Source organism: Peromyscus californicus, unplaced genomic scaffold (genome assembly GCF_007827085.1).
Source record: "Peromyscus californicus insignis strain IS unplaced genomic scaffold, ASM782708v3 Scaffold_4__1_contigs__length_199733344, whole genome shotgun sequence".
Lineage (NCBI taxonomy): Eukaryota > Metazoa > Chordata > Mammalia > Rodentia > Cricetidae > Peromyscus > Peromyscus californicus.
Genome location: NW_026294562.1, coordinates 142743368 through 142763155, shown reverse-complemented (window position 1 = coordinate 142763155; position 19788 = coordinate 142743368). Strand labels below are relative to the sequence as shown.

The following is a 19788-nucleotide window of genomic DNA, read 5'->3' as shown; positions in this document are numbered from 1 at the left end:
GGACTATGGTAACTGGACTCAGGGCTTATTGATAAATTTTAAAAAGAAGGTGTTAACTTGAGAGGACTATGTAGTGGAGGGATTAGAGGTAGTTGGAGAAAGGTGGTGGTGGATAGATATGATCAAAATACATTGTACAAATGTGTACAATCTTCAAAAAATATTTTTAATAAAATATATGAAGATTATTACATTTATAAGTTTCCCATTAGTCTATAATTATAAGCATTACATAGATTTTCAACTGAATAATCTCATGAAAAGTTACCTAATAAAGTGAATAAATTTTATTTTAAAGTCATGATAAAATACTGCCTGGCACTCACATGGACATTATTTAACTTGGATTGACCTTGCACTAGAGATCCACATTTCTCTGCCTCCCTGGATGCAGTGATTCAGGCATGGACAACTGGACCTGAGCTACATAGTGAGACCCTCCCTTAATGAGCAGAAAGACTGTTAGAGTCAGAGGACCTGGATATCTGGGGGTAGGTAGCATCTTCTAGATTAAATAGGGAAGTGCATTTAGGAATTCTCATGAACTTGGTTGCCAGACACAAGACCAATAAAATGAAAACACCAATATTAATAGGTATGTTAGAGAGGCCGGGGAAATTCCACATGGTCCCAACCTTAAGCAAAGAGATCCAGGAGGTTAAAGGCTGCTGAGAGAGGGAGAAACAGTTTCCTCCAGGGACAAATTCTCACTAGATTTTCCATTCCCAAGTTGTCATCCTTGGACACATGCACATATGAGTAAAGATAAATGTACTCAGTAGGTTATATATACATGTGTATATACACATACAACAATAATAGCTTTTAAAGAGATTGTGGATTGGAGAAGGGGGGGGCAGCTGGAAGGGGAGGAGTGTGGGGTCAGAGTGAGGTAGATCCAGTGCTCATACATTAAGTATTCAAAAAACCTATTATGATTTTTAAATGAAAAAGATAACCATAAAAATTATCAAAAATTTAAAAGATTGTCAATTTCCCATGTATCTGACAATGGATTGTCGAAGTTTCATATACCATTAATTGGAAAGGAAAACAATTCTAGAAGATTCTTTGGCAACTATAAAGTTAAGCAAAATTCTATTCTATGATGAAAAAAATCCACTTTTTTAGATAATTATATCAGAGATATGTCAACATCAAAAAAGCTGAAAACTAGGTACTACTCAGATATTTATCAGTAGGAGACTGGATTTAAAAAGTTATTAATATGCCCACCTAATGGATTATATTAAAATTATGAAGAACATATTTAAAAACCTTATGGGTAGAACTGCACAAATGAATGTCAATACCACTATGACACACATAAGAAGCCAGACACACATTGTGATTTTAATCATGTTAATTGAAAAACAGGCAAAAGTAATCTATACTAGTGGAAACAAAACACTATTCCCTTTAGAGAATTAGCTTTCCAGGAAAGAATAACCAGCAAAACTTTAATAATAATAAATATTTTATCCATGTAGTGAGGTTGTAATTGATGAATAATGCCCCTATAGGCTCATATATATAAATGCTTAGGCACCAGGGAGTGACACTATTTAAGAAGGATTAAAAGGTATGGCCTTATTGGAAGAAGTGTGTCACTGGGTGTGAGCTTTGATGTTTCAAAAGCCTGTGCCAGGCCCAGTCTCTCTCACACTGCCTCTTAGCCTAAATATTAGAATATAGCCCTCAGCTACTTCCCCAATGCCTGACTGCCTGACATCATGTTCTCTGCTATGATGACAATAGATTTAGCCTCTGAAGCTGTAAGCAAGTCCCAAATTAAATGCTTCCTTTTAAAAGAGATGCCTTGGTCATAGTTTCTCTCCACAATGACTAAGACGGAAGTTGGTACCAGGGACTAGGGTATTGCTTTGACAGGTCTGACCCTACTGTTTTTTGGAAGGATGTGGAAGACATTGTAACTTTGGACCCCAAAAGCCACTGGACACTTTAAGAGAGCTTAATGGGTCATCCTAGTAGGAGCATGCAAGGCAAGGTTGAGGGTGATTTGAACAATAGGGGGCCAATCCAAGAAGTTTCAGAGAGGAAGAATATTAGTTAAGTATACTAGAGACCACCCTTGTGATATTTTGGCAAAGAACGTGCCTGGTTTGGGCCCTTGTTCTGAAAATATGTCTGAGGCTAAACTGAAGAGTTTTGCATTAATAGTGTTCAAAGAGAAGATTTCAAGACAGCTTATTTTTTTACTGTGCCATATGCTTATTTGTGGCCAGATATATAATGAAAAGAAAAAAGCTGAGTAAGCAAAAATACAAAATGTATTGTTTGAGGAGAAAAGGATTACCAGAAAATATAATAGAGCTAAGTCCTATGTTCTAGGAGACAAAATGTTTAAAGAAAAGCCTGATGCTAAATGGAATAAAGGAAATGATGTCCTGAGGGCAAGACCCCACCCAGCTAAGCTTCCCAGTTGTGAAAAAGAACTTTTAAAAAAGCTTAAACAGTAAAGGCAACCATAAAAAACAGAAAACTGATTAAGATGTAATTGAAAAGGGAGGCCATGTTCTTACCCCAGCAATCAGCAGAACTTGAAGCTTTGGTCACATGGTTCTGGTTTGAAAGTCAAGAATACTAGAAAGGGCTTGTGGAATCTCCCTCTGTGGCTAAGGGAAGTCGCTGAGGCCAGGTGTGTGTCAGTGGTGACCCCGCATGAAGGATCATAGAGGCCATTGCATGAAGATGTGAGGGTGAAGCCTGGTTTGTGTGGGAGAATGAAACATTTTGGAGATGCCAGAGTCATGGGATATCTGGAAGGAAAACTATGTGGAATCAGTGAAGTGTGTTGCAGTCAACAAACCTGAAAGTAATTGAAGGTATGAGAGGGCTTTGACATCAAACATGGAGATACAGAATCTGGAGTTTACCCACTGGCTTTTCTTTTTGCTTTGGTCTAGCATTTCCTCATTATGCTCTGTTTCTTCCTCTTTGGAATGATAATGTATATTCTGCACTGCTGTATGTTGAAGGTGTGTGATTTGCTTGTTTATTTTTTATTTTATAGGGGGTTACAGATAAGTTATTGCCATGAGACTCAAAAAAGACTTTGAACTTGTGGCTCTTAAACAGTGATGAGAATGTGAAAGAATATGGGAACTTTTAAAGTTGGACAAAACACATTTTTTTTTTATTATGATATGACTGTAAGCCTATAGGAGCTAGGGAGTGGAATGTAAATAAGAATGACCCTGGTAAGTTCATATACTTGAATGCTTAGTCACCGGGGAATGACACTATGGGAAGGTATGGCCTTGTTCGAGCCAGTTTGTCACTAGGGATATATTTTAAGGTTTCAAAATCCTAGGCCAGGCCCAGTCATTTTTGCTCTGCCTCTGCCTCCAGATCAGGATATAGTTCTCAGTTACTGCCCCAGCACCTGCCTGCATGCTGCCATGCTTCCTGCCATGATAATACTGGACTAAGCCTCTGAAACTTAAGTAAACCCCCAAATAAATGCTTTCTTTTATAAGAGTTGACTTGGTCATAGTGTTTCTTCATGATAATAGAACTGTAACTAAGACAGAGGTAATATTTTACGACATAAAAACATTTAAGACCATGAAATTGAGTGAGTAAGAAAATGGGAGTGGGTCTGGAAGGAGTTGGAAGAGGATGTAAATATGATCAAAATACATTATACAAAATCCTCAAGCAACTTAGAAGATATATGCACTTAAATATGTAGATTTTACCTATGAAAAGGTATAAATTATTAAATATGATAAGAAGCTTCTAGCCAAGTGGTGATAGTACACACCTTTAATCTCAGCACTCTGGAGGTGGAGGCAGGTGGATCTCTGTGAGTCTGAGGTCAGCCTGATCTACAGAGCAAGCTCCAGGAGAGCCAAGGCTATACACAGAAACCCTGTCTCAAGAAAACAATACTAAAACATTTATAATATGGTTTTAGTATACAAAAGAAAGTTACATAATAATAGAAAAGTATCTGTTGTATTTACATACATATACCTTGGAGATTTGAGGGTGGATGTACAGGGGTGTGAATGAGAGGAAGACAGAGACAAAGAGAATGATGCAGTAACACTAGCTGTCTTTATGGAGATGAAGACACTGCATGGCCAGCAATGCTGGAATTAAGAATTAGTTTTATTTGAATTTACTTTTGTAAACTATGAATTTTGTAATATACACAGTCATTTAAATATACATTTAAAATGGCCAGTGAGATGACTCAGCAGGTAAATGTGTTTTCTGCAGAGCCTGGTGACTGGCACTCAATCCCTGGAACCTAGATAGTGGAAGGAGAGAATTGACTCCAAGTTATCCTCTGGTCTATACATGTGAACTATGGTAAACATGTGTTTCTTCTCTAAAATTAAGGAAGAAATGAATAAATAAATGCATTTTAAGTTGTCTCTGAGGAAAAACTGCTAAGATTTACCTGACTCATTTAAAAAAATATTTGGTGAGTGTGTTTGAGTTCCTAGGCATATGTGTGTATGGTGAGGGAGGGAGTGCCGGGTGTAGGGCCAGAACAACTGTGGTTGTTATTGCTTAGCATGTTTGTAGTTTTTTGTTTGTTTGTTTGCTTTGAGACAGGGTCTCTCATTGGTCTGGAGGCCACTAATTAAGATGGGCTGGATGCCTAGTGAGCCCCAGGGATCAACCTGGCTCTGATTTCTAGCAAGGAGATTATAAGCATGTATCACCACATCCAGCTTTTCAAACATAGGTTCTGGGATTTGAACTCAAGACCTCACAACTAAACCACCTACTCATCCTCTCATTTAAAAATGGTTTTTTAAATAACATGAAGAATATTCAGCGAAGATTAATCATGTTGCAACATGGGCTCTTGCCCTGGCATGTACAACTTCACCGTCCTTTCCTCTCCTGCTCCATGGTTATAATTTCAGAGAGTACATGAGAAAGCACATTTTTAATTACTAAGAAAAAAATAGAAATGAATAGTTTACAAGTGTTTAAGCATTTCTTACTAAAAGAGGCAAAGCACACGGAAAACACACACACACACATACATATATGGACCTTTCATAAACTTAAAAACTATGCTAAAGTCTTGATTGTGGAAGAGAGGGAAAAACCTGGCAATTCTAAAAACCCATTTTGTAACTTGCTCCTTTAAAAAGGCACAGTTTAAACAGTGTGATAGAAAGTCTGTGTGCACTGTGATCCTCTATGAGAAAAATGTTTAACAGAAGACACCAGATATGAAACAAACAATAACTAGTAAGATGGGAGCAAAACTATACAGCCTTATTTACATGGACCACCACTGCACAGCAGCTGATTTCACTGATGTGCTCAAGTTATCATGGTACCAACTCATTGAGCATCATAAAGAAAATTCTCTACATTGTTTAAACATAATCAGAAATGCTAACACCAAAGTAGAAAAGAAAAGTCAATGGAAAAGTAATTTCATATAATGATATACACTCAATAATTTCAAATCAAATTTAAGTGCCGATAGCTCAGCAGTAAATAAAAAGAATTAAGCAAGAGTATGCTCACTCATGGAATAAAAGGATTTCTAAAAATTGAAAAATAAATATTGTACAGCAATTAATAATTCAAAAAAGAATAGTACAATTATTTGGGTAAAAAACAACAATTACATCTTCCACCTAGGTTTGATTCAAATTCTTTAGAAAAATATAAAACATGGAAGGAAGAATTTTCTAACAGAATATACCAAATATCTCAGAGTTAAAAGTTATAATCTTACATTGATACTTAAAACCATTCACATTAAAAAAAAATAACTTACCTTTTGGGAATAAGACCTGATACCAACCCTAGTAAGTCCTGCTTAGCAAGACAAAACTATAAACTGATAAATTCTATTTCTCTCATAGGCAATAGCTCTTCTGTCATTATAAATATCTATTAAGAGAAACAGCTCACTTAGATAACAGTTTGATTATCAAGAAGCACATTAAGAATCTCACCATACCCCCATTCATTTTAAAGTATCGCATGCTGAACAATGTATTCATAATCATGTCTGTGCTTTAAACCACAGAAACCCAGATCCAAAGGCCCTTCTTTTTTGCCTTTCAACCACTACTAAACCCTGTTAAGGTGGTGTTTTCCCTTGCTGCAGTAAGTTTAATAAACTCAACTTTGCTTGATCATAGCTCTTTCAGGTGGTCTTTTGGAAGCATAGACCAGCAGCAATATAGGTGCTATTCAACCTAAGAAGCACTCGTTAAATATCATTTAAATCAAGTGTGAGTAATATTTCCGCAAATTTTTTAAGTGCTCTGAAAGTACCAGTCTGGGGAAATTTTATCAAAATAACCAAAATCAATATCAATTGGAAGGAGTAAAATCAATATTTGCAAAGAATTTGGGGTACATTCTGAAAACAATCAGTAGTAACGTGGCCACTTAACCTCCCCAAACAAAACAAAATCTGAAAAACAAAATAAAACAAAACAAAAACAAAAACAAAACAAAACTTTCAGATACATAAAAATGAACAAGCAAATAAAAGAAAAGAAAAACCCAACATCACGGTGAAAATATAAACAGTAATCAAATGTTTAATAAAAGAGACATACCTTGTCCTTAATTATGAAGACAATAATATTTAAAAACAGTTTCCCCAAATTAATTTATTAAGGTTGATGAAATTGCAGTCTAAACTGTAATTTCTTCCAACAAGAAGACACATGAGACAGGAGGCAGAAGAAGAGACACACGTACCCACAGAACAAAAATGGAGCCATTCACGGATGAATACAGCACATGTGCAAGATGGCATTACAGATAAATGGGCAATTATTGGCAAATAATCATAAGTAATGGCAAATAACTTGCAACTTTAAGATTTTAAAACAAAATTCTTTTCATGACATAGAATTTGAATTAAAAAACACAAAAGAATTAGGATTAACAAAGGAAAGGGGCTTTATGGGCTCAGAATATATTTTTTTTTTCAAAAATGACATGAAACTCAGAAGCCATAAAAGCAAACATGGTTATAGTTGGACATGTAACAATTATACACATTCTTATAACAAAACAAAGTTCAAAAGTGTGAAAAACATGTAATGTTTGACAATCCAAAATCTTATTTTTCCCCAATTATAAATATGATTTTTAAAAGAGACTAAAACCTCCACATACTCTCAAACTTTGACATAAAGAAGAAATCAAAAAATACAGATGGCTAATAAACATGAAAATGATCAAACTCAAAAATAAAATAAATACAATTTAAGACAATAGGTTGGACTAACACATTGGAAGAGATTTCAAATATTTGTAAAATCCATTGTATGTGGATTATGAGGATGGTATTCTAAGGCATTGCCATTGAGGAGAAAGCTATTGAGCACATTTAAAAGTAATTGTGATGATTTAAAAAAATTAACTATTAATATATTCTTAATTTTAATAATTTAAGTACTAGGTAATTTTACTGTAATAGAGGAGACAAATACAGAATTATTGATAATATATGTATGTGTGTATATACATATATATGAACATATATATACATACATATATACATGTATACATATACATATATATATACATATATACATGTATACATATATATATATGGCAGTTCATTGCACAAAATTTGGCACCTACATAAATGTCTATGAATGGGCAATGCTTAAAACATTTCATTCTATTTCATCTACAAAGCAGTCATGCAGTCATTCAAAAAATGACATAGATATTAATGTAGTACTGAAATAGAAAAGCTCATTAAAAAGACTCTTAAATAAAAGTAGCAATTTGCATAAGAATATGGCCCCACTGCTAGAAGTCCCCCCAGAAAGTATGCGCATTTTTGCGTATATTTATCTGCTTAAGAGCATGTATAACCCTTCCTTAATGGGGGGAAACTGTAGGAAACTTTCAAATCTCTTGAAAGAGAGAAGGCCCATAATTTATGTATCATATAAGTATACTTTGAGTTTTTTTTAATCATGCAGTTCTTTTTGATATCTCGTATTTTTAAAATTAGCAATGTATATTTATAGGAGCACTGAATATTTCCACCATTTTGAGCTTCTCGTGCAATATTATTTCCTCTACTGAGGCTCCTGGGATTGAGTCAAGTGGCAGCAAGGGAAACAGTCACCATGCCCAAATTAAAGTTTCATCGATGATATCCCAACATGAGCATTTCTCAGTTAAGCATTTCTTATCTGCAGGTGGTATCTGCTGCTACACAGGAAAAAGGCATCAGCTTGTGTAGTGAAGACTGTCTTGGTGAATCTGCTGGTAGAAGAGATGGCACCATCTATTATGTTTCCACCTTATCACAGCTGGTATCATCTGCCAGGACAAAAAGGGAAATTTGATAGGTTAGGAACACATATCCTAAGAAGACAGAGAGCTGGAAACTACTTGACTGTATACCAACATGTGCTAGAACAGATCTTCATAATACATGAAGAAAGGCTCTTGGGTAGAAGCTGGGATTCATTCTGTGGCCAGAAAAAGTGATTTTGAAACTTCTTAAGAAAGGCAAATGCTTTAGGAGGGGACTGGACCTGCCTCAACTGAATCTACCAGGCTGGGCTGACTCCCCAGGGGAGACCTTGCCTTGGAGGAGGTGGGAATGAGGGGTGGGTTGGGGGGGAAGGCTGGGGGATAGGAGGAGGGAGGAGGGAGGACAGGGGAATCTGTGGCTGATATGTAAAATTAAATTAATTATAAAATAAAATATTTTTTTAAAAAAGAAAGGCAAATGCTGGTGTGTCTTCTTCTTCTTCTTCTTCTTCTTACTATTATTATTATTATTATCCTTCTTCCTCTTCCTCTTCTTCTCCTTCTCCTCCTCATCTTCCTCTTCCTCCTCTTCCTCTTTCTCCTCCTCCTCTTCTTCCTCTTCTTCCTCTCTCTCTTCCTCTTCTTCTTCTTCTCCTCCTCCTCCTCCTTCTTCTGGTTAAAAGTAACAGCCACCATCCAGAAACTTTGGGTTTCTTTGGACTTTGTGCTCTCTTCTTTTCACCTTTATTCTATAGCCTAAAACTCTAGGTCAATTATATCAGACAACATTATTTGTCAGGTCTTGTGAGGTTTCTATTTTCCACTTACTAGAGATTCTATTGTGTCTCACACATAAAGTAATTTTCTAGTGACACATGGAGACAGCCTTCAGTAGGAGTTTAGTCTATTTGATAGGAGCAGAAAAAAATCAAATAAATCCTTCATAGTGACAAAACATGAGCAGCAGAAAGTCAAAGAGTTCCTTCACAGTGACAACATAAATTGAGATGTAGAAATGCTACAAAGATACGTGTTTTTTAAAAACACTCGAGTTATTAGCTTTTTTTACAGTTTGGTCAATGGACTTAAGTAGAGTATACACAAATGTTATCCATTTCAGGAAATTAAAAATTCATTTTCTATGCAGATAAGACTTCTATAAAGTTAAGAGTACAGTTACCAAAAACCTTTCTGTGATGGTTTAAATGATAATGGCCTCTATTGGCTCCATGTTTAAGTACTTAGCTCCTCAATTAGTAGAACAATCTGGGAAAGAATAGGAGCCATGGTCTGGTTGGAGGAAGTATGTCACCTGAGGTGGGCTTTGGGGTTTCAAAAGTCTCATACCATTACCAGTGTGCTCTCTGCCTTATGCTTGTAGATCAATATGTGATATTTCATATGTTCTTGCTGCCATGTCTTACTCTGCCATTACAGACTTAATACTCTGGAACTAGAGTTCAATTAAACTGTTTATTTCATAAGCTGCTTTGGTCATGGTGTTTTATTACAGCAATAAAGAAAGTAAGTAAGATGGGTGGTGGTGGTGCACACCTTTAATCCCAGCACTTGGGAGGCAGAGCCAGGTGGATCTCTGTGAGCTCAAGGCCAGCCTGGTCTACACAGCAAGATCCAGGACAGACACTAAAACTACACAGAGAAACCCTGTCTTAAAAAATAAACAAACAATAAAAAAAGAAAGTAAGTAAAACAGAAATTGATAACAGGAATGGTGTATTCCTGTGAAGAACCTCACTATTATTTTTTTGCAGAGGTGTGGAATGTTTTGAAACTTTGGACTAGAAAAGTGGTATAGTGCTATAAAAAGAGTTTAATACACTGTCCTAGGAGGATATTGGAAGACAGCAGTGCTAAGAGCAATGTGAATTATAGAGGTCTGGCTCAAGAACTTTTAGATAGGACTACTATTATCAAATGGGATATAGACAAGGCTTGTGATATTTTGGCAAGGAATTTGGCTGCCTAATGCACTTGTCCTAAGAATTTGCCTAAAGCTAAATTGAAAAGCAATGAACTAACTTCCTGGAAGACTTTTAAGTCAACTGAGTATTGTTTATGTCATGTGATTATTAATCACTTTTATGCAGGTTATAATGTTGAAGCTCAAATGCTGCAGAAAGAAATACAAATGTACACTTTAAAGAGAAAAAGAACACTAGAAAATTTCATGTTGAAAGCAAGGCTTGTGCTGAAAGAAATAAGGATATCAAGGAGAAGCCTAATCCACAATGGGATAAAAGTAAAGAGAGCCCTGAGGACATGGCATCAGCCAGCTAAGCTTCTAGTTTGTGATCCTAAAAAGCAACAGTAAATAAAAGTTGGTGCAAATGAAATTTAAGAGGGCCAGGCACCATCCTAAGTGGGCATCCGAACTTGGAAGTCTCATGTATGTGGTTCTGGTTTTAGAGTCATGAGGGAAAAACAGGTAAAGAAGTTGTACAGTCTTATTATCTGGTGAAGAAGAGCCAATGAGGCCAGGCAATATTGTAGGGAAGTCCCTACACAAGGACCCTGAGAGGAAAGGAGGCCCTGAGAAACCATGGCATAAAGCTGTCCAAGTGAAGTTTGAATGGTATTGGAGACCCCAAAGTATTGCACATGGCAGAACTGTGGGGTATCTACAAAATAGAATTGAAGACAGGGAATGTCCAGCCTGAGGAACAGATACACATTGCAGGCAGTACACCGGAAGGCTAGAGAAGTCTAAGACCTCTGACACCAGACATGGAGCTACAGGATTTGGATTTTGCCCTCCTGGGTTTTGGTCTTGCTTTGTTCCAGTATTGCCACACTATTCTCTTATTTATCCCTGTTAGAATGGTAATGAATATTCTATGACATTAAATGTTAGAAGCATGCAATTTGCATTTTGATTTTACAGAGCATTGTAAATAAAAGATTATTTCATGTCTCAGAAGAGACTTTGGGCTTTAAAACAGTGTTGAAACTGTGAAATATTATGAGACTTTTTAGGTTGGACTAAATATATTTTGCATCATGATATGACCATTAGCCTATATAAGTGTCAGAGAATGTAATGTGTGGTTTGAATGAGAAGTTGGCACCAATTGTCTCATATGTTTCAATACTTGTTTTCCAGGTGGTAAAACTTCTGGGAAAGGATTAGGAGTGGCTTTGTTTGGAGGATGTTTGACACTGAGAGCAGCTTTTGAAGTTTCAAAAGATTCTTGATATTTCCAGTGTACCCTCTGTCTCCTGCTTATAGATTAAGATACATCATCTCACATTTTTCTGCTGTCATGCCTTTACTTTGTGATCATGAACTCTAACCCTCAAGAACCATAAGCCCAATTAAACATTTGGTTTGTTTAATAAATTATCTTGTTAATGTTTTATCACAGTAATAGGAAAGTAACTAACAGACATACCTTCAGAGTATGGCTTTCTTATAATATATGGTGAAGAGATTTTGGTCTGAGGAGTCTTCCTACAGATATTTCCTGCTCTTAGTCATTCTCTGAAGAAATTTCTGGAATAGGTCTTCTGAGTAGAAAACTAAAAGGAAACAATGTTTCCAGTGTCACAGACAAATCTACATGAAATCCATAAAATTCATTGTTTCTTTCATTTTGATTTCATTTGAAAACTGTTCTTTATTTATACAACCCTGAAGCCATAAATATCTATTCCATTTATCTTTATATTTTTGAGCATACTTTCAGGTCCTTCACCCCTTATGTACTCCAAAACTCAGTGGATCATCTGAGTCTGAGTAAAATTCATGTTTCTAACTTTCTTTAAAAAAAAAATTATCTTTAACTATGTAGAGGAGTAAGTTATTCAGAGTAATTCAAAAACCTCATACATTTAATTATCAATAGAAATTATTTCAAACTCATCCTATGATGAGATATGGCTAATGTCACAACAGTAAACATAAAAATATGTGACTAAAAATAAGTAAAAGTTCATTCAATGAGCTATACAAATACCGGTCTTAAATATGGTGCTTTAATAGAAGAAGATTAAGTCCAATAAGAACTTCCCAAAGCAGAAACACTCATATGACAACAATACTGTAATTTTCCATAACTAACCACATCCATCTGAAGCTTGGGTAAGATTTTATGCTGTTAGGCTGCAACCAAATGTCATCAAGCTTGAGTACAAGTACTATCAAGACATATGCATCTTGAGTTCTTTTCCTGAAAAATGTAGGTCCTTATTCATATATTCACCACACCTAGCAAAATTCCAAAAGGCTATAATTAGGAATGGATACCTTGACTGAAAGAAGTTTCCCATTCATTCAGGGCGTTAACTGCTCTTTCTTTCTGGTTTGTATCATCACCCAACAGAAACAAAACAAAGAATAGTAACATATAACAATAACAAGAGAGTACACTCTCTCTTGTACTCTAATGAAATATCCACGAAGTATGAGTATGTTGTGTCATGTGTAAATTTGAAAGTAAAACATTTGCTGAATCCTCTGTCACACAGACATTCTCCTGTCCAGTGGACAGAGAGTATCATGTAATTATTATGCTAGTAAGATAAACATATTTATGTTTGATTACAACCAAATGTCACAAAATAAAAATATTACCACTGTATACAAAACAGTGAAGACATGCTCTTTTAATACTCACTGAAATGTAAGAAAGGCTCCTAAAAGTTCCAGTTGGCAAAATATATTTGCAACTTAACCAACTGTAACAAGATCATCCTTACAGGAAAATGTTCATGTGTGTGGCTGGGAAAATAGGCGACCATTATCACTATCAACTATCCTTGCCCTGAAATTCTTTTTCTTTCCAAGACTCTGGTCAAACCAAATTAGCCATGGACCAGGTCTAGGTAATATTAACTTCTCCCATATACACTAAGCAAGTTAGCTAATTGCAGAGAGAATACACCTCCTGGACATACCCTACCAGCTGTTTCTTTAAGAATGCTAGCCATGAGGAAAGAGCAAGCCAGACTAAAGATGTCATTGCATAGGTAGTCTGACCTAGAGATCCCCTCTCTGTGGAATCCAAGGCAATAGGAAGCACTATGTGGAGAAAAAAAATGTTTGTTTAGCCACATAATGATCCTCTTTTAAGGTCCTGTTTGGAATGTAAGTGCTACTTAAGGATGATCCTGCATAGTACTGACAGAATAATCATTTTCTAGTTTTGGTCTTGCTTTGGTTCACTGTGCTCTGATGTATATTTTTTATCTCTTTTGGAATGGTAATGTATATTCTATGTCATTATAGGTTGTAAGTATGTAATACTACTGTAGTAGTTTAAATGTAATTGGCCGCCATAAGCTCATAAGGAGTTGCACTATTAGGAGGTATGTCTTTTTTGGAGTATATATGGCCTTGTTGGAGGAAGTGTGTCACTGTGGAGGCTGGCTTTGATGTCTCGTATATGCTTAAGCCATGCCCAGTGTCTCAGTGCACTTTCTATTGCCTATGGGTCAAGATGTAAGAACTCTCAGCTCCTTCTCCAACAACAGGTCTGTTTGCATGGTGCCTTCCCTCCATGATGATAATGGACTAAGCCTCTGAACTCCAAGTGTACCATACCAATTAAATGTTTTCGTTTATAAGAGATGCCATGGTCATATTGTCTTTTCACAGCAATAAAAACCCTAATTAAGAAAAATATCTACCCATTCATCTGCTTTAGGAATGCTTAGAAAAAGATACACATTGCTTCCAACATGGTGAGAAGTTCTGGAAAAGGTAGGTGCTACTAGACCAGGTGCTGCACTGAATCTTTCATCATCTAGTATTACTTGTGAAACTACCCAGTGGGTAAATTTATGTCTCCTATTAGCTTCCTTATTACCTCTAAGTGTTCGTTTGCAACCTAAATCTACTGTCTTAGCAAAACTAGTCTGTGGATACTATACTAGGCCATCTAAATACCTAGGTAAAATGGATTAAATTAAATTGCATCATTAAAAATAGTCTAAAATTCACCTCAAAGCAATATTGAGCGTCCTAAGTATTCTTCCTCTGAAACATATCTATAGACATGGTATATTATAACTATTTTATTTTTTTAATTATGTGTAGATATGTGTGTCTACATGTAGGTATGTGGATGTGGATGAAGGGACACACAGAGGACAGACACATAAGAACTCCTGGAGCTGGAATTACAGGCAGTAATGAACATCCTCATGTAGGTAATGTGAACCAAGTTTGATTCATGCTCTTAACTCCTGAGTCATCTCTGCAGGCTCTAACCACATATTTTAAATATTTTTATTGATGATATTGAACAATGTTGGCAATGTAAAATTATTTCTCAATAACCTCAATGTAACTAGAAATTTCTATGTGTCAAAATAATAAACATATTTGATTATGTAATCATTATCTAATGGATAAATGAAAACTGTGTTACCTATGAAGAACCTGCAGAAAACATTCAGTCATGGATAGGCAAGAGGCTCATGAAGCCTGGCACTGCCCTGGGGAACTATTAGCTGTAGATGGCTTCTAAGGGAAGGGCTGTTATATTTTCAATGCTCAAACCAGTAGTGACTTATCCATGCTCTAGTGCATAGCTCTACATTCATGGTCATACACATAACCCTGGTTAAAGTCAGTGGATCATAAAAGAAAAACAAAATTAAAAAGGCATGATAATGAGAAGGGGGCTTCTAGGGAGAGCAGATTTGGAGGAGATAGATGAGAGATAAGAGAAGGTTGAGTGTGACCAGAATGTGTTATATACATGCTTGAAATTGTCAAACAACCAATTAATTATAGTAAACAAACACATGTCACAAAAAATTTGTTGCCCAAAGTTATCTGCTGTATACTTTGTCACATATCTTCATTGCATTTACATATATTCATCTAAATCCTTCAACCAAGAAAGCCTTGATCTGGAATTACCTGTGAAGATTCTGAGCTTTGGTAACACACTGTTAACTCCCAAAGGTACTCTGGTGTGTAAATGTAGGGATGTAGAACTGAATCCCTTGCTCTGCATTATTATAGTATAATTAAAGAGGCTTAAGATTCAAATCTCTTCTATTTTAAGAATGTTTCAAGAGCAATCACAGCCCTACATATTGCTTTATGTTTAAATGCATTGTCTGTACAAAGTAAGAGTTAATCAACAGTTTATAAGCTTGAGAAAACTGGAGGGTGTTGTACTGCGGTAGAGGAACCAAGGCAGTAGCTCTAGAGCAGGTAGAACTTTGCTGGAGGCCCTTAGGTTAAGTGTTTACATCTGTACTCACAGGAACACAGTGTTCAGATTATGTCAGGGTATTACAGAAGTTTGTCTGTTGAACTTCATATGTATGTATTTGAGAAAGAAATTGCAGCCATTGTAGAAGGAAATAAATATCATTCGAGCCATAAGACAATTGCTACATTTCTACTTGTTTAGATTATTATCAAAAGGAAAGCAGCTTGCAAACTTACCATAAATCATTCTTTGACAGTTGAACTTCATAATGCTTCCTGTTGAACAGAGTTTTAAAATCATTATGGGCTGGAGTAATAGGGCACTACTGTAAATACATGATTATATATCAAATATAAGATATTTGGTCTTGAAAATTCTTACTGACACATATATGGATAGAGACCCTGACTAGCTAAGTGTATACATGTATATATCATTCACGAAGAAGATACATAACTGTTTCCTCCAAAGGAACTATACAGACATATTTGTTAATGAAACATTGAAGTTAAGGTAAAGAATTACATAAGACAATGATATCATTACCTCTGTATAGAGAAAGAAACAAACCTTCTATAACTACTATTTACTACAAAGCTTGCTACTTTTGAGCTTCTTGGTAAGACTTCCAAGCAGTAGCATGCCCCTTCTCATCAACATCACTTCATTCTATAAAGTAAGGGAAGTTTAGAGAGCTGGGGAGCTAAACTTCCCTAGTGGAATGCTTACTTAAAAAATTGTTGTTGGGGATTTACCAGTTATTTTCTGTGTTGGCTATAGAAGACAAACAGTTAATTTGCTGAAATACAGTAGTTTAGAAGTATTTTCTAAAATACCAGTTTCAGAATTTCCTCATCACACCCAACACAACACTCATTATGACTCGTACCTATCTGTAAACACATTGAGGAATCACTGAGGGTATGTAAAAGTCACCAAGAAAACCAAAATAAACATAAAAATTAGAAATTAGATTAGCTTGTGACTAAAAATGTCTAATGTACCATGTGAATCTGGAGGAATTTGCTTCCATTCTCATCTAAGGGTGAGGAAACAAATTTTTGTGGAAAGTCCAGTGTGTAAAATTGCTTTAGCTTAGGAGAAAACCCTAGAGAAATAATGTTTCAATCTTACAGACTAATTGGTAAGTGGATTAAAGTATACTATGAAGATTCTAAATATATCATGTTTCCTGGGTTTTTTTTCCAGACCTCTTTTACTTACTACAAAAACAGAAAGTGGAAACAATATTCATTTTAAAATGAGGCATTATTATTATTATTATTATTTTTGCTTTGAGGAAAACAAACATCATGGAAAAGATCCTAATTGTTCAAACAAAAGTGTGGACAGCTAATATGTGTGTGTGTGTGTGTGTGTGTGTGTGTGTATAAATAAAATAATATAAATAAAATGCAACTTTTTCTTTTTCTCTGTTCATGACCTGATACTCCAGGGTCTCCTTATCACATACATATTTGTTCCATTACCTGAGTGCTAAGTGCCATTCTTTCTACTCCAATCAGGTATATACAGATCACTAACCAGTTTAGTCTTTCTGACTTATGCAAGCATATAGATTTCCAATACCACAGTCTTCACTGGGTGTACAAAGGAGAGTGACTAAACTCCAACTGTGTTTTACTTAATGTGTTAATCCTCCATTTTTAGAGAATTGATTTCACAATGCATTTTTCTAGAATTTTTGAGAAGATCAATTATAATAGCCATCACTGAAACATGTTTTTTGTTTGCTTTGTTCTGTTTTTTTTTTAAGAACTTACAGAAAAGGGTCAGGATCTAAGTACTCTAGAACACATTACCTTGGGACCTACTAACCTGCCACACTCAGTTACAGAGACCACTCACAAACATCAGTGACCCAGCTTCTTTGTTGCACAGACAGTATCTTTCAGACTACCATTATGCAATACTTGAAACTATAATATGCCAATAACTTAAATATAAAATTTTTAGCAAGTTAAGAATTCCCATTAGTCCCTGAAGATGTAATATCAGAAACCATTCCTGATATTTTCCTTCCTTTCCCAGCTCATGCTGAGGAAACAAACTTTCATATAAATCCCAGTGCTTTGTCCTTGATGATCTTGGACCACAGCGTAATCCTATTGGAAGATGAGACATATAGAAGCATGTGCTCATTAGTCTGCTGCCTATGGGATAGAAAGTTTCACATGTGCCTGCCTCCATGTTAACACATCTCCTACAATATTTTTCAACAGTTAGTGTGTTTGTCTATAGCCTCCATCAGATCAAATATTTTCCAACAAGTTCTACCAGACAAATTAAATGGAATCATCCTGGGAATGGTCAAGATTCCATTAACAACAATATACAGCAAAATCTGCACTTTCAATCACCAAATCAGATTATCTTACAAATTAAGGCTTAAATGATCCATTAATTGAATGTGGAAGAAGTTTCCAAAAGCCATTATGGAGGAATAAAAGAACAATTTTCTAAAGATTGATTACAACATCCAAATTCCAGGAGCTTGAGAAGCTACCAATTTATAGAGGAAAAAAAGGGCTATGCTACATTGTAGTGGGTAGCTGTTCCAGCTTTGACTTTGAAGCACTGTCCCCTAGCGAGGTAGCAGGTAATTGCTACACTTTCCTATATGACCTGCCCATGGGGTATGGCCTTTTTGGACCCTTATAATCTGAGATGCATATGTGCTTGCTCTCTCTTGGCTACCTTATGATCCTGGATGCTGGATTGCAAGAACAGCTACCCACTACACTATATGACATTCTACAAAGAGCGGTCACAACATTTCAGTCAGAGTTCACAAAAATACAGTAAAATATGGACATGTGACTAGAGTAATTAGGTGTGGGCACAATAGACAAGGGAAATTTCTCTTACCATGAGTCTCTAACCTACTATTAAGAGTGATGTTCTCTAGCCATCCTTCTGAGGACTCAGTAATGTTCAGGCAAGCTATATCTCAGGAGAGTCAAACTTCCCTTCATCACAACAATGAGGAAGAGCATTTTCATCAGTCTCAATACATAGTTCCCATATAGGGAGTCTTAAGGAAGAAGAAAATGTCCTAGAATTACAAAAGAGAATAAAATGGCAGACTTGTAATATTCACCGTATTAGTAAAGGCTCTAATGTCTGAATTAGCAAAGTATAAACAGCAATAATTTTCCTGAATACTTAGCAATAGTAAGATTAATATGATGAAATAGATATAAACAGTGAAAGGTTACCACCAGAGTATATCATTGTGTTCTTTCTCAGAAAAAGAAGCTAATTTAAGTGGTAAAAGTCAGCTTGTTTTGGCATGACAGTAGGAAATTCATGCAACTGTGGTATCAGTTTGGACCATAAACACAAGCAATCTTAAGGAAGTTAAGATAGAAAATGTTTTAAATTGAATGCTGATTAATGAGACATTTTAATGAATCATTCATTTTGTTTAGATTCCAATGAGATCTATTTTTGTCAATCCACATAGTCAGTAATCACATTTACAAAGGTGACTTTGAACCTAATATATCTGTCAGAACATGAATGATGTTACATAGTTTATGACCAACTTCATGACTCCCTTTCACAGACAATGTCCAGGATCACTGGAGTCTTGTGATTTTCTGAAAAGAATCAATATCATACAGGTTTTATACCTTTTGATGGTTCCCACTGAGTTTTGAAGTTTGGTTTTAGCCTTATTATATTCACTATCATTCTCTGTACTTTCCAGTGATGAATTCATGTTGAGCTGCAAGAATAGAGAAAAATGTGGAAAGATGTGCAATACAGATATTAATTGTTCAAGTCAACTGTCTAGAACTCTCCACAGAGTTGGCATTCTATGGAGCATATTGTCATATATTTGTCAAGACCATTTGCTAGGTGACACAGTTGAGGCTCTCTTCATTTTTATGTTCTTGATTTTCTGTTTTGTTTACAGGGAAAAGGCATCCCAGTAATGTATAACTATTTGATATCTCACATAGCATTATAGGAACACCAGATAAATGAAGTGATCAAACAACATTGAAACAGCTGTGACTAAAAGTACATTCTATGAAAGCCTGGTATAAAAATTTAAAAACTGTTAAATCTGAAAAGTTCATATGACTATATTAGTTAATTTTCTGTTGTTGTGATAAAATACTATAACCAAAAGCAACTCATAGAATAAAGAGTTTATTTTGGCTTGTGGTTCAGAAGGAGAGATCATACTGGTAGAGGAGGCATACCAGCAGGCACTTGGAACAAGAAACTGAGAGATCATATACACAACTGCAAACACAAGTCAGAGAGAGCAAAATGGAGGTATGAATAGGCTATATACTCTCAAATTGCACCTCTAGCA

The 19788-nt window shown here is 35.6% G+C and overlaps 1 protein-coding gene across 16 annotated transcripts in view; it reads right to left on the bottom strand.

Annotated features, from left to right (window-relative positions):
• Window positions 1-19788, bottom strand: part of LOC128124757 (selenide, water dikinase 2-like) — a 168633-nt gene that overhangs the window by 122341 nt on the left and 26504 nt on the right. For 13 of the 16 annotated variants that reach the window (XR_008222956.1, XR_008222958.1, XR_008222961.1 and 10 more), the window contains exons 5-8: window positions 18327-18513; window positions 15674-15712; window positions 11661-11787; window positions 2544-8313 (exon numbers count right to left, since the gene is read on the bottom strand). The gene's annotated coding sequence lies outside the window, so the exon portion shown is untranslated. Of the gene's footprint in view, window positions 1-635; window positions 8314-11660; window positions 11788-15673; window positions 15713-18326; window positions 18514-19093; window positions 19189-19788 lie in introns of all 16 variants that reach the window. The other 3 variants (XR_008222957.1, XR_008222960.1, XR_008222959.1) reach the window with 3 other exon arrangements.